The sequence below is a fragment of the Dermacentor variabilis genome, chromosome 2 (assembly GCF_050947875.1).
Source record: "Dermacentor variabilis isolate Ectoservices chromosome 2, ASM5094787v1, whole genome shotgun sequence".
NCBI classification, from domain to species: Eukaryota; Metazoa; Arthropoda; class Arachnida; order Ixodida; family Ixodidae; genus Dermacentor; species Dermacentor variabilis.
Genome location: NC_134569.1, coordinates 83,311,247 through 83,325,409, shown reverse-complemented (window position 1 = coordinate 83,325,409; position 14,163 = coordinate 83,311,247). Strand labels below are relative to the sequence as shown.

Below are 14,163 nucleotides of genomic sequence, written 5' to 3'. Positions count from 1 at the left end.
GCGCGGTGGCGACAAAATGAAGCGCGGTGCTAGAGTAGCTAGGTGGCCGGCCTCCGCGAGGCCGGTTATATAAGGCACAACGCGCGTCAGCGAACGAAGCCCGTTGCGTAAGAGACGAACGGAGCGCGAACGATATGTGAAGTGGCAGAGGCGGCGAAAAAAGTAAAATACAGAAACAGAAAAAACGGCGACGCGCTCGCACCTTCGCTTGCGGTCACGGCTGTCATCACCGATTCAGGGCCGCGGCCGGCGCGCGCCAAGTCCGTCACGTCTCATTAGATTGAGCGATTGTTCGAGCGTCTTGCATGCGCGCGGCAGTACGGCGACGTAGAGGCGTATAGGAGCCAGTTGTCACCGATGCGCCGGTGTCGTCGCGTCGCAGTGTCGAGCGCCGCTACAGAGATAAGCCTTGCGACGCCGTTGTCCCCCAGTGTGTGTATCCCGTGCGCTCGTGTGAACGTCCTCCCCCCATGGGCCTCGTACAAGGTGAGGCCGGCACGCGCGTTTCGCGATCTCGTGCGGTGAAGTCAAGCTGCTACGCGTGCTGTTGGCGTAGAGCGTGAACAAGTCGAATTAACCCCGAGAGCCGAAACATCATTCTACAAGATGGGAAATTGGAATGAGTAGTAGTAGTAGTAAAATACTTTATCGGGGTCCTGAGGAGCTAAGCGGGGGCCTGGAGGTCCCTACCCAGCCGTTGGCTAGTCCCATGTCGGAACAGAGAGGCCATGCCTCTCCGCTCGTTCACGGGCCCTCTGGACAGCCAGGAGCTGGACGTCCTGTCTCGGGTCTGTGATGGCCTTCGTCCAGTCTTCTTCTCGCTTAAAATCCTGTAACACAGGGCACTGCCAGAGCATATGATTTAATGAGCTAAATTCAGTGCCACAACCTGGGCAGAGTGGGTCAATCTCCGGGTGGAGCATGTTCAGAAAGCCCCTGGAGGGGTAGGACCCCGTCTGAAGCATGCGGAGCGTGCTAGCTTGTGGCGTGTTGAGCTTATGATGGGGGAAAGGAAAACTCTGCCTATTTCCTCTGTAATGAGAGGTGATTTCATAAAAAGTAACTAGCGGATCACTGTCGACGAGCTCTCCCGAACTCACCCGAGACACCATTCCGTCGCGGCATACGAAACGAGTGATGACCTTTTTTATCTGGTCGTGGGGAGCACGTTCGTAAGAAAAAAAAAAGAAGAAACAAAAACAGAAGAAAGAAAGAACGAAGAAGATATGTTAAGTGTTATTGATTTATAAATTATTTCGTATTAGTAAATAATTAATGAGTAATTCGGTTTGCTGGTTTGATGAGTTATCCACATCTGCAATATTGCTCCAGCATGTCATAAGCGCTACTATGATTATTCCGTCATTTTTTTTTTCTTGTTTATGTCAGCAGTTGCAGCTCAGCTCGCGACGTGTTCTGCAGCTCATTCATCGATTGGGTTATCAGACATGCTACGTTGTGGGCGCTAGAATAATCACATGTGAAAGCTCGTTTATTAGTTCCTTGTCGTGCGAGTTTCAGTTTGTGCTGACAGTGTGTGATCTTAAGCTATATATATATATATTGTTCCTTTCAATTTGAAGGTTCATGCATGTTGTCATGAAAGATTGTTTCATTTGTCCGTGATAGATGCGCGTTGTTTAAGAGCTGCTGTACGTAAAATTTCGAGCAGAGACATCTTCACATCGCATAATTACAGAAGTGGGAGTGTACGTCCAAACAGCCCACTTGATCCCTGGTACATCTTATTACAGAAAACCAACTCCATCTGTATATGGGAGCTGCACCGCGCCTGGTCTATAACGCATGGCAAATTAATTTACTAAAAGAAAAGGAAGGAAGCCCGGTTATCACTGTTCACTAGACAGAGCGTATCGCTCTCCGTTTTCCTCCCGCCTAGAGTTACTGTATAGGCTCCCCTTGGGGAGCCCGTAGGGAGCATCTACAGTAACTCTATCTCCGCCTGCCCGCGAGTGCCATTTCTACACAGCGGAGAATAGCCGAAGTCCCTTCTCAGCCGCGCGAGTAGTCGCGATGCCAGTGTTTCCCAGTGTTCAAGACCCGTTTTAGATTACCTTGCTTTTGCCGCATCACATGCCACCTGTATCAACATGTACGTCAAAATCACCCCTTGATGCGTCGTCGGATGGCGCAAATAAGGATAAATACAAAAAGGTGGAGATACTTTCTGCGCTCCATATATGGAGACAAATTTCATGTCGATACCAAAGAGTGAGCGATGTGTCGTTGTCAAAAATGTAGGACCATGGTTAATACAGCGTCAAGAATAAAAGAAACCACTCTTGGTGGGAGCGTGGACGCTACCCGAGTGCTGCACAACATTTGCATCTGTTAACACAGCACGCAGCACGCTGTTAACCCAATCCATAACACAGAACAATATATTACTGTTTAGCACAGCGCACATTGCTATTAACACCGCCTATAACAAGCGGTTAGTCCAACTCAAACCACAATTGAGTACTTTAAAAGGCAGGAGCTCCGATAGCATGCAAAGGCCGCAGTCCATTACTTTACGACGTTCCCTCTGCCAACGTCTCAAACCTAAGAAGAAGCTGAATGCACGCCCATTCTGCGAGTAACGGTTTGTGTGGTCGTAAAACGCCGACGCGACGAGTGATGCACAGTTCCCCCCTGCGTTGTTAAAGGTCTACGAAGACACGGCGTAGGTACGTGCACACGTGCGCCTTTGCGACGTTATAAATACGACTCGTCGTATGCAGTGCCGCTGGTGCATGAACGGCGCTGTGTCGTCACTCGACGTGAAGATCCTCATGCATAATGCACGCGCCACCAACACGTGATTGGGCCTTTCTTTTCGCCGGCAACACTTCGCTCGTATACGTTCGCGTTTCCGAGAAGAACTCGTCGCGCGTCGCCACGTCGAACGCTGTATCGGCGGCCGTGGGCGCCGTTCCGACAAACATGGGCAGTTCAGCGGCGCCACATTCTTTGGCGTGTTTTGAAGCTGTCCACCATACAGTGCGTGTTTGTACTTTGCAGTGCGAACGTTAGGGATGTTTATAAAAAAGCAACTCATTGTACGGAGGCGCTTGCTTGTACAGCTTGTATGTGCTCAGACGAGTTTGTAGGCTACAAGCGATTGCAAACGTTGACTTTTTCAGCACGAGTTGACAGTAATGGTGACTTCTTATTGCACTCTCCAAGCATTCTTCCTTTCCCGGGGCCGTTTGTAGGAAGGCCAGTGGGAATCCAAACCAACAACGTAATCGGCTTGACCAATAGGGTGTAGTCTGCTTGACCAATATAGTACCTGGTGAAAGAGGAAGACAAACATCAACCACAAAATATTCACTAACGTTACCAATATTATAAAATATTTTGTGTTCGGTATTTGCCTTCGCCTTTCACCATGTTCCGCCCAGAAGCGACGGGGTTCCCATCATACCCTCGATTTAAATATAGCCCCTGTGCCACTGCGCGACTTGGTGTCGAACCTTGAGCTGACTAGAAGTAGATGCCAGCTTTCGTTTTTGATTCTTCGACGGCCGGAAAACAATCTCAGCCATTCTTCCTCCATAAGACAAGTTCGGCGTTGTGGCGCCGGGCTGCACAGTGTTTTACGTCTGCACCACTAACTTATGCTAATATGAGGTCTATTGAACGTGTTTCAAAAAGGAATGTGGTCAGACGCTGACTCATAGGAAATAAGGTGCGCGCCGGATTAAACGACGTCGACGATGCTGAAGTGTGGTCGAGCTAGAACGAACGAGCGCAGAGAAGTATTTCCGTTATAACACGGTGTGACGGTTCTCCGACAGCACCGCACAAATGCCTTAATTCAGGATACTTCTCATTGCTTATTCGCAATATCGAATGTCTCATCGCTGGTCCGGTCAGTTGGAGCGTCCGATCTCGTAGTCGGTTGCTGAAGCTCGGCTGCAGCTACATGCTCATGTGCTAAACAAACTTTCCCTGAGTCGCAAGGTGCGCTTTCTCTCAAGATCTACGTGCTCACGGGCATGACTCGTCGCCGGCTTGCTGTGCAATTAACGACCTGTTTGAGATGCTTTGTTTTCTACCGGAAGCCTAATCATTAACACATTTTGGGCCACGATGCGATCGAAGTGGTGAGGCAATCGCTGGCCTAGTATTGTGCGCAGTAAGTCTCGCAGTGTTTGGTGCAGTATTGGTTAGAGCAAACATTCGCAGACGCGCGCCAACGGTTTCTTTTCGAGAAGTATAGGAGAAACCTTTCTGTCAGTGAGCTTCTGCTCAGAATCGTCTTCGTTTGCGTATAGGCGGCACTCACATGTAGTGGGGAAAAAAAGTTTTTCTAGTGACTTTAGGAACCTGTCATATATACCTATATAGGGTGGCCTACTAAGTGTATGCACAATTTTCCGACAGCCACCCAGCTTCCCACGGTGCTGGTTTCGAAACTATCACACGTGGCTTGGAAAGAGGAAGGTGCCACCGCACTCATGGCCTAACAAGAGCTGGCTAACCACTATTTTTTACATGCAGTTATAAAAAACAGCCCGCAAAAACAGGCCACAGAGGGGCACAGCGACTTTCTTTTTTATGAAAACGATCTGGCATTTCATCATGGAATTACAGCGACGGACACCGATGGATATCAAAACGGACAAAGGGAGTGAGCCCGCAACAGCTATCGCTGCAAAACGGCGACGGTATTATCGTTATTAGGTTGACATAACGGGCCGACGCCCGTTTTACCAACAACGCGACGGCGATTACTGAATATTAATAATAATATTTGGGGTTTTACGTGCCAAAACCACTTTCTGATTATGAGGCACGCCGTAGTGGAGGACTCCGGAAATTTTGACCACCTGGGGTTCTTTAACGTGCACCTAAATCTAAGCACACGGGTGTTTTCGCATTTCGCCCCCATCGAAGATTACTGAAGCGTGTTGAGCATTGTAGCATTACAATTTCACGTGAAGTGCGACGTCACAACCGCTGGAAGCGTTTACTTTTTGTTTTTGCATCGATGCGTATATCAATTTGGAGCACTATAGTGTCACCATAGCTAGCGCCGTGCACCGGACGGCGACCTCCGCCAGCTATAGTCAGATAAGCTCCGGCATATTCAGTGTTCCGTGTAATGCTCATTGCGCTATAGTCCGTATAGGAAAAGTCGCCATGAGGGTGTTAGAACTGTCTAACGCGCACATGTGAAGCATTTGATCGATAATGAACTTCTCGAGGTGCGATATTTACGTATAGCGACCATTGCAGCATGCACTTTCTTGAAGAAATTTCTTTTTTCCTTTTTGCTGTAACACACACACACACGCAAACACACACACACACACACACACACACACACACACACACACACACACACACACACACACACACACACACACACACACACACACACACACACACACACACACACAAAATATATTATTCGCGATACCTAGCACCCTGTCGTGTCCAGAACAAGCCACCGGAAATAGAACCGAATGCTACGATACGCTTGATTATCGCAGAGATAAAATAGAGAAGCCTGTCTCTGCCAGCAGCTCTAGCACACGAGTAAGGAGCTTAGCGCTTCTGGTCGGGCCACTATACGGCGGAGCAGATTATCACGCAACGCACAGGCGGCTGGCGTCAGAGCTACCGAGTTGAGTCGACGACATAAGCACGCTCGCACGCGCCCGCTTGCACACGGGTGCGATAACCACAGCCGACCGCGTCCTACGCAGTCTAATAAAGGACGAGGATCAAGAGCACGTATCACAGCTTAGCGCACCTTCTTTGCCCACCACTCGGGCGTATTCTGTCTCGACCATCGAGAGCTGCGCGCTATGCATATTCACGAGCGCCAACACGGGCGACAGGCGTAACCAACAATCGACATTAAAAAAAATAAAAAATGCGCGGCTCTTGTTGTCTCGGTATTCGTCCCCCTGTGCCGCGAGTTAAGCCACCGTGACATGAAATGTGACGTAGACGTAGAGCCGATGACGTAACGTAGTTCTTTGTTGCATGCCATCTAGTTTGCATTCAAACGGTGAGGTTGAAGACGCGCGCGCAGACATTATGAAAAAATAAGAGGGGAAGCGTGGCGCCGCTGGTCGACGTGTTTTGCATTTACACTCACGTGGTTTCGGGGGAAGGCGCACCGCGTGCGTTGTGTACGTTTACATATATATGTTAATGCGTAGTGTGAATCTGTGTGTACATGCAGTTATAATATAGAGTTATGACACTTATACAAGGAGTGGCACGAACTGTCGAGATGAAATTAGGCAGAAGAAAGGCGTGTATAAGTTAACCAGAATAGGTATACCGGTCGGTTGCGCTGCAAGGACCCACAGCTCATCCGTGCATATATAGTGGGAGCTGTGAGGTCAGGTGTTGGTCAACGCGTCGTACCGGAAGAGGCGACGATTCAAGACCTACAGTTTTTGTTGTTCGTTTGTTGCTTATCACCTGCGGTAGTATAGTGGCTGTGGCACTGCGCTGCTGAGCTCGAGGTCGCAGGTTCGATCCTGGCCGCAACGGCAGCATTAATGATGGGGGCGGAATTCAAGGACACTCGTGTACTGTGCTAGGCGGACAGGATTTATCCGGAGCTCCCCACTACGGTGTGCCTCATAGTATAATGATCGTGGGGATCACTAAACTAATGATGTTGGTTTTGAAACGTAAAGCCCCAGCATTATTTTTTTAGAACCCGCTTTCTAACATTCTTAGCTAAAAAAATTAATCCTAAACGAGAGAACAATGTGGATCTAAAAAGATAAAGACAATCAAAACATTTCGCAATTGCTTAGAATGAAAGAAAGTCACACTACACGCTAAAAGCAGGACATACAGTTCCTAATATACAGTATACATGCCATGTGTAATGTTTCTAACTTAGAAAAACTTTAAAGAATATCACGCGATCGTCCAAGCTGCGTCCGCCTCTTCATGAGATCCAAAAACGCAACTACAGTGTAGATACAGTGCAACAGGCACAGTTGAAAACGAAGAAAGAAGGAAGCAGATTATTAATTTTTATTTTTTCTATCGGGGTAGGAGCGGCGGTCATGGGGTTGGGGGTGGGGATGGAGGAGCAGGCTATGGCTGTGGCGACCGTAAGTGGCAGCTATATGTCGCCGCTGTAAACTTTCGGTAAAGGTGGCGCAATGATGTCTCGACTGTAATAGACTTAAACCTTCGACCTCCAAAGAACGTCGTGACGTTCTTTATAAACCTGCTTCGCTCTACCAACTTTCTTGCTGCCTATTGTCTCTCTACACACGTTAAGAGCGGCGAGGCTATAATGGAATCGATCGGTCGCACCGCCCCCACTACGCTGTTGTGTCCGCGCCATGCGAGAGCCTAGAAGCGCGAGGGGGCGGGTTTGCAGGGGGGGGGGGGCGGTTCGGACCCACAAAAGCCCAATAAAGATCGATCGCGGCCTGTGCGAGCCTATGGGGCGGCCGGGGAGAGACCAGCGACCGTCCGAGACGCGCTCACGTCTATATTTCGGAGCCGGCCTTGGGTCCGCAAGTACGCGCCAGGGAGAGCGGGGAGGGGGAAAAAAAGGAAAAAGAAAAGAAAGGAGAAAGAAAAGGAAACGAACACATAGCCGCCGGGGCAGAAGGGCAGCTAACGTTCTCGGGAGTACCATCCGCCAGAGACTCGACATATATCGCGACGCGACATATATCGCGGCATCCACACGGGCCGGCGGCCTTGGCGTGAAAGAGCAAACTGGACGACTATGGCAACGGTGCGCGCCTCTGTAGCCAGGAGCTCATATATTGCTGGACAGGGTCGCGGCGGGTAATTCGCGCGCTATTAAATAACGGAGCCACGCGCGCGCGCTTTTCGTGCGGTTTGTTTTAGGCACCTGATACTCCCGCCTGATTAGGCCTTATTTTCTGTTGCTCGCGAAGCAAGCTGGGCGGTGGCATATAGCTCGCATAATCGCCCACGCACCTGCCACTGACGGGGAACGGGGGGGGGGGGGAGGGGGGGAGGCATGATGTGCTGTACTCCCGAGCAAGTATACTACGTATAAGACGTGGAAATCGTGGTAGCATTGGCGTTATACAACTGGCCGTCTCTGTTGTATGTACATATAATCATAGAGTCGTACTGCACCGCCAACATCGGTGCCCAACTATAGCCATGAGTGGCGGTGTCTCGACGGACAGCTGGCTTCTTCATCTTTGGAAACAGGGAACCGTATTCACCAAACGTTTCTTAACCTAGAACTATTCGTAAAACTAGAACGACAGCCAATGGCGATGTTGGACATATCATTAGCGAGGGCAGGAGGGTCTGCATAGCAAACTGCACTCGCTTACGAAGTGTTCTGCGTATTCGGCCACAGATCGTTCTACGTACAAGTGTGTGAACGACTTGGAAAAAAAAAAGACATAAGTGGTTGTACTTTGCAGTGCTTCTGTTTCATTGTTTCTATCGATTTATTATCATCCGTCGCGCCGAGCGTCCCGATCCGTGCGACCATATATAATTTCCTATGCAAATATTAGCGCAGCGAACTCTACAACGCTGTGATCCTTCAGCTATACCATATATAGGAAAGATGCGTAGCGCTCGTATTTGCCTAATCCTCATGCCTGCGGCTCCAAATGCGGTTCTTGTGACGTTGTTCATTATGCTTTATCTTTGTCGATTGCCAAGCGTTCGTAGCTTTCCAGTCGCCAGCAAAGCAAATGGTCGCTACTCACGTGCGTAATCATTGCGAATTGTTGCATTCGTATAACGCAGTATCTTGTAGAAAATGATGAGTTTGCCGAGTCACAAAGTCATTTCAAGCCAGGACGAAGCGAATAGGCAAATCTATTCCCATGCTGGTTGAACCGTCATATACTAGCAGCTCCCATGGGCTCTACCTATAGATAACCCAGTGCTTGCAAGTCTCGAGTAAGCCCACCCGCAGCCCCCTGTTCGCGCAACGACCACTGACTCTTTGGTCGTCCCAAATGTGATCAACGCAGATCACCAGCTATGGAACTCCACTTTGGTGTCACGGTGCTTCACTGCACACACAGTCATCACTTCCTTCTTATTTCCCTCACCCCAGTGTAGGGTAGCAAATCGGACTCTCGTCTGGTTGACTCCCCCGCGTTTCCTCTCTTAGTTATCTCTCTCTCTCTCTCTCTTGCTTTACGCGTCGTGGTTGCGTACGTAGTAGATTTTGTATTGCCCGAGGTTGAACTGCTAAGCCTGAGGCCGGGATCAAATCCCGGCCGCGGCGGCCTCATTTTAATGGGAGCGAAAAAGAAAGAAAGAAACGCTGGCGTACCATGCAAGTGGTTGCAGGTCAAAGATCCCCCATGTGGTGGATACTAACCCGGAGTTCCCCACTTTACCGCGCACCTCATATTCACACTGCGGTTTGGCACATAAGATTCCATAATTTTTAACGCTCTATAGCGCCAGAATTCAGTCGAGTAATTTCAGTTGAAAACTCACGCATGCGGCAGCAGCGGCGGGCTGTCCGTGCGAGCCAATGATGAAAGGCGGAAAGACTAAATATGAAAAGAATGCTCATAGAATGCGTCCCCGGAGGCCGTATTTTGTGTAAGCATTCTACAGCACTTGTTCTATTCATTTCGTGTCACTTGTCCCGTACAGTTGTCAATCCCGGCGGGCACGTGGCTCTGTGCGAGCCAATGGCCAAGGGCAAAGAGAGTGGAAAGTGAAAAGCGCCGTTACAAAATGCGGCCCCAGGCCTGCCTGCCTGTTTCACGCAGTCAAGTATGCCTGCTGTTGACAGGTACTTCCTTTCGACATGGCACGAGTACCTATTGTGTTCACCGAACACAGTACAGTCCATGGACTTCGAGAGGAAAAGTAATTATTTTGTTTTCATGCCGTCGTTCGCGGCACAGTGCCGCCTACAGGCTGCGTTTATTACACAAAATTTGGGAAGCTTACGCAGACAACGAGCCGATACAATCCATGTCTTTACGTTACGTAATTGCATACAAGAGTGAAAAAACAAGGTACTTGACGAACTTATTTGTACTGTTTGGATATGTTTCTGCAGCTTGGATGCAGAAAGGAAAGCGAATGGTTTCCGCCGGTTTAAACCTACACGTAAGATTGTACGCATCAGCCGACACGTTTGCCTTCCCTGGAACCGCACTCTCGGTCGATAACATTGGGGATTAAAGAGAGGTTCACTGCTGCGCGGCACCAGACTGGAGCAACGACCATCCTGTCAATGGCTTTGCATAAGACATCTATTGCAACGTAAGGCGATACGCCGCTGCACTCAAGTAGTTGTAGACGCTTGTTACGTAGTTTGTCACGAATTGGAGCGCCCCACTCAGTACACACACCGTATACTTGCCGAGGGATATGAGCCCGCGACCTCGCGCTTAGCCGCGCAACACCATAAGCGCTAAGCCACCGCGACGGGTTTGAAGCGCAATCGGCGCATTCCTCGTCGCTGACGCATAACTCGGCTTCTGCCGCAATATTTAGCGTACGAGGAAACGAAGTGGTCGGAGTTGGTTGGAGACTTAACGATGACCGTATACAGCGAGGTATCGATAAGAGCTATTTATTGCCCCACTTCCTGCCGAGATTTCTTGCGAAGCTCCGTATGTACGTACTTGTACTTGAGCTTTTTTTTTTCCTCTCTCTCTCTCTCTCTCTCTCTCTCTCTCTCTCGCATTCTTTCAATAATCTTCATGCTTCCGCGTATGAAACGCAAGTTGTCACGCGATGTCTCTTCCATACCTCGTCCTGTTTCTTCTTGTGCTCACGATTGCGCAGCCCTCATTCCTTCAAAACATGTGCACCCGTGAGCAAAAGTATATGGACCAAGGATTGCGCGATAAAACTCATTTTCTCCTCCGTAAACTTGAAATTAAAGACTGCAGTCCAAACTTGGCATTACGAATTTTCTATTGCGCTCGTCAGTTTCCGTTTGTGTGGGTTAAATACGAAGAAATTCTGTAGCTCTTTTTCGGCGACCCTGTGTTTCCGTATACTTTTAAAGCTCACGGGTGTACATTCTGCTTGTGCAGAACCTTCTCGGTGCACGTTCCGCTTCGTTCTCATCTGTGCGTAATTGTTCGTCATTCACCCTAGGGAACGATTTCCAAAGGACTTAAAGAAGAGGACGCTTCAAAGCACGTACAACCCGTAAGCCGTCTGGCTTACTGTGAAACAAATCAGACTTCGCATAAAAGCAGCGTACTCGTTGCTGAACATGACTCATGAGTCTTCGTTCACGGAAAGATCCCACCTAGAGCACATGCATTTTCCCGTGGACAGCCTTTCGTCAATTTCCTTCCGTCTGTCCTGTTTCAAGTAAACGACGTAGCGGATCGGTTCCAGCGAGCGAACTCGAGGTGGAGTTCTGCCAACCGCCTGCGATGGGTTGGTCGACTCACCCGACCCCCATTGACAAGGTAAACACCGTCGGGTCGGGTTGGGTCAATTCGATTTCTGACTCGGCACGCTCGCATCGAGTCACCGAAGGTCAAGATAGAAAAAAAACCAGAGGAAAGGCAGGTAACCCTATCAGAGGGATTGCCAGTTAAACAGAATAGCAATACTTGGGGGGTCAGTCGATTGAGCCTTTTGATTGGAAAGTGCTTGAATTCAGCTGGGTATTCTGTGGAGGCTGAAGGTGATTAAAAGCAAAGGGAAAAATATAAGGCTAGACGCACCGTGCTAGACGCGCTGCAAGGCTAAACGCCCTTCGACAGTCAGTCTGCCACACACACACACACACACACACACACACACACACACACACACACACACACACACACACACACACACACACACACACACACACACACAAACACACACAAACACGCGCGCGCGCGCGCGCGCGCGCACGCGCACGCACACGCACACGCACACGCACACGCACACGCACATGGAAACGAGAAATTCGCGTTTCGCATGTGTTTTTGTGTGTGCGCGCGTTTCTTCGTGTGGCAAGTCCATTGTGTACGCCTTGTGGCTGCTACGAGACACTTCAGCACCTTGTATTTGAGTGTCCCGCTTTCATTGCGCAGCGCATGTCGCTAGTGAGAAACTACCATGTGCGACACTCGAGGAATGTTTATACCTCAGTGGTTGTGCGTCTAAACGGGATCAGGCCCATCGCGCCCTACTAAACTTTCTAGAGTTAACTAACTTAGGTTCACGTTTGTAGCGTGAACATTCAACATTCTGTAGTAGCGTGACTTTCAGTGACAGGCCGTACTGTGTGTGATCTGTACTGTGTTCTAGCGCTTCTTCCTTCGAAGATGGGAGGTGGCGGGTTCAAACACATTGTAGTGTATATTGTGAACCGACTGCCGGTGAAACCGTGATTGCGTGCAGCTGTACTTGGCGTCTCATCGTGGAGCGCACAATTAGCCGCATAGCGAACTAGCCGAGGATGTGACTGATAATTGTGGAGGCTGTCCGACGCGGCGTCACTTTAATTCCGAATGCAGAGTCGACACTCGGCAGAACAACGTGCGTGGTGTACTGTGTTCTACTTTAGTCTTTAGATTTGTCCTGTTGCTCTTCCTTTCCTCTTTCGTCCCCTCCTTCCTATCTTCCATTTCTGTGTTGCTGTCACCTCCCTTCAGAAGAGTAGGCAGGCGTTGTGCCCCTTCCGGTGGCAGTTGCCAGCCTGCTCCTCGCTTTCCCTTTCCTGTTAACTATGTATATGTGTTCAAAACAAATAATAATAATAATAATAATAATAATAATAATAATAATAATAATAATAATAATAATAATAATAATAATAATAATAATAATAATAATAATAATAATAATAATAATAATAATAATAATAATAATAATAATAATAATAAACTTTTTTTTTCTCTTTTTTTCTTTCTTGCTGTCACTCCCTTTTTTTATCTTTCATCAATTTTAGCGAAGGTATTTCTTTTTTCTTTAGTTGGTGTCCCAACTCGTTTCTTTTGGAAATTTCACACCGCACTCAAGATACGTTATCACCAAGACTATATTTGAATCAGTGAGCTAAGGTGAATCCATTTAGCCTTCACGTGTCGATTTCTCGTGCATCGATCACGGCTATGGATGGATGGAATAACTTTAATGAAAGGTCCTGCGAGCTACGAGGCGCAAGGGCGCTGCTCCCACGTTGGGACCGGGAGTTGTAACTCCCTGGCCGCATCGTGGGCTCGCTGGATCACCGCTAGCACACAGTTGAATTAAAACGCTCATTTAGGCACGCAGAAATCGGACGAGAGCGAGGGAGAAGCGACGTAGGAAAGGTAAGCCGCTTAGAGACATAAATTCTGGCTGACGGGTTTGCACAATTTAACGCAAAACTGCACGATATCCATCTGTAAGAACCAGTTTTGTAGGTTGGAAGCGCTTCTGCCCTCTACTCCGTTTGACTTTCCTAATGGGCACAAAGATCGAACATGTATGTCGTACTATGGTTGTAGTGTACTATGATGCTATAGCCTATAGCATACTGTAGCCTTTCGAATGTTTAAAGTTGGCACACTGTGATAACCACGATTCGTGAAAGTTGCTCTCATAAAGCGTGCTCGTGTTATTTAAATCAAATGATATTTTCATACCGTTTCATCTCTATTCGGCGACCATTACAGTCCGATGGCACACTGAAAAAAAGAGCCGATTCGCTGAAGGTTGAAGCGAAAAAGAGGTCTTCTCGGAAGACACCCAATTAGTTCAAGGTAATTGATGGCTGGGTGTTTTGCAACTTCTTCGTGATGGCTTTGACGTCTCCTATACATCCGCGGCTTTCATCGTCATTATGCATATTCTGTCTCTATTTAGTCACGAACAAATCTGCCCCACATAGTTTACGCTCGTGTCGTCTTACCCGGTGGCGCTGGAGTCGCGTTTCGCCAATGATGATTGCAGATCGGCACTGTCGGCTCCTCTTCTACGCCCCGGGCCCGCACGGCGAAATTGAATGAAACTCGAGACGGGAATTGGAGAGCGTGCCTTCCCTGCCACGTTCCATATTTTCGCATGCTTGTCCGCCCTCCCAGGCGACACGTGCCAATCTGTTGCAATACCGTAAGCAGCTTGCCCGACGGAGTTTCGAACAAAAATCACTGGAGGGAACACCGGCGCTGGTGTCAATACGGCAGCTGCAAATATGCCTGCCCAGCCGGCGTGAGAATGATGGACAGTGTACATAGATATGTA

At 48.8% G+C, this 14,163-nt stretch overlaps 1 protein-coding gene and 1 long non-coding RNA gene across 2 annotated transcripts in view; one reads left to right on the top strand and one right to left on the bottom strand.

Annotated features, from left to right (window-relative positions):
• Positions 1-14,163, bottom strand: part of LOC142572186 (uncharacterized) — a 222,522-nt gene that overhangs the window by 118,932 nt on the left and 89,427 nt on the right. The window lies entirely within an intron of this gene.
• Positions 365-14,163, top strand: part of LOC142572185 (adenylate cyclase type 5-like) — a 308,272-nt gene continuing 294,473 nt past the window's right edge. Inside the window, exon 1 of the mRNA XM_075681117.1 lies at positions 365-486. The gene's annotated coding sequence lies outside the window, so the exon portion shown is untranslated. The remainder of the gene's footprint in view (positions 487-14,163) is intronic.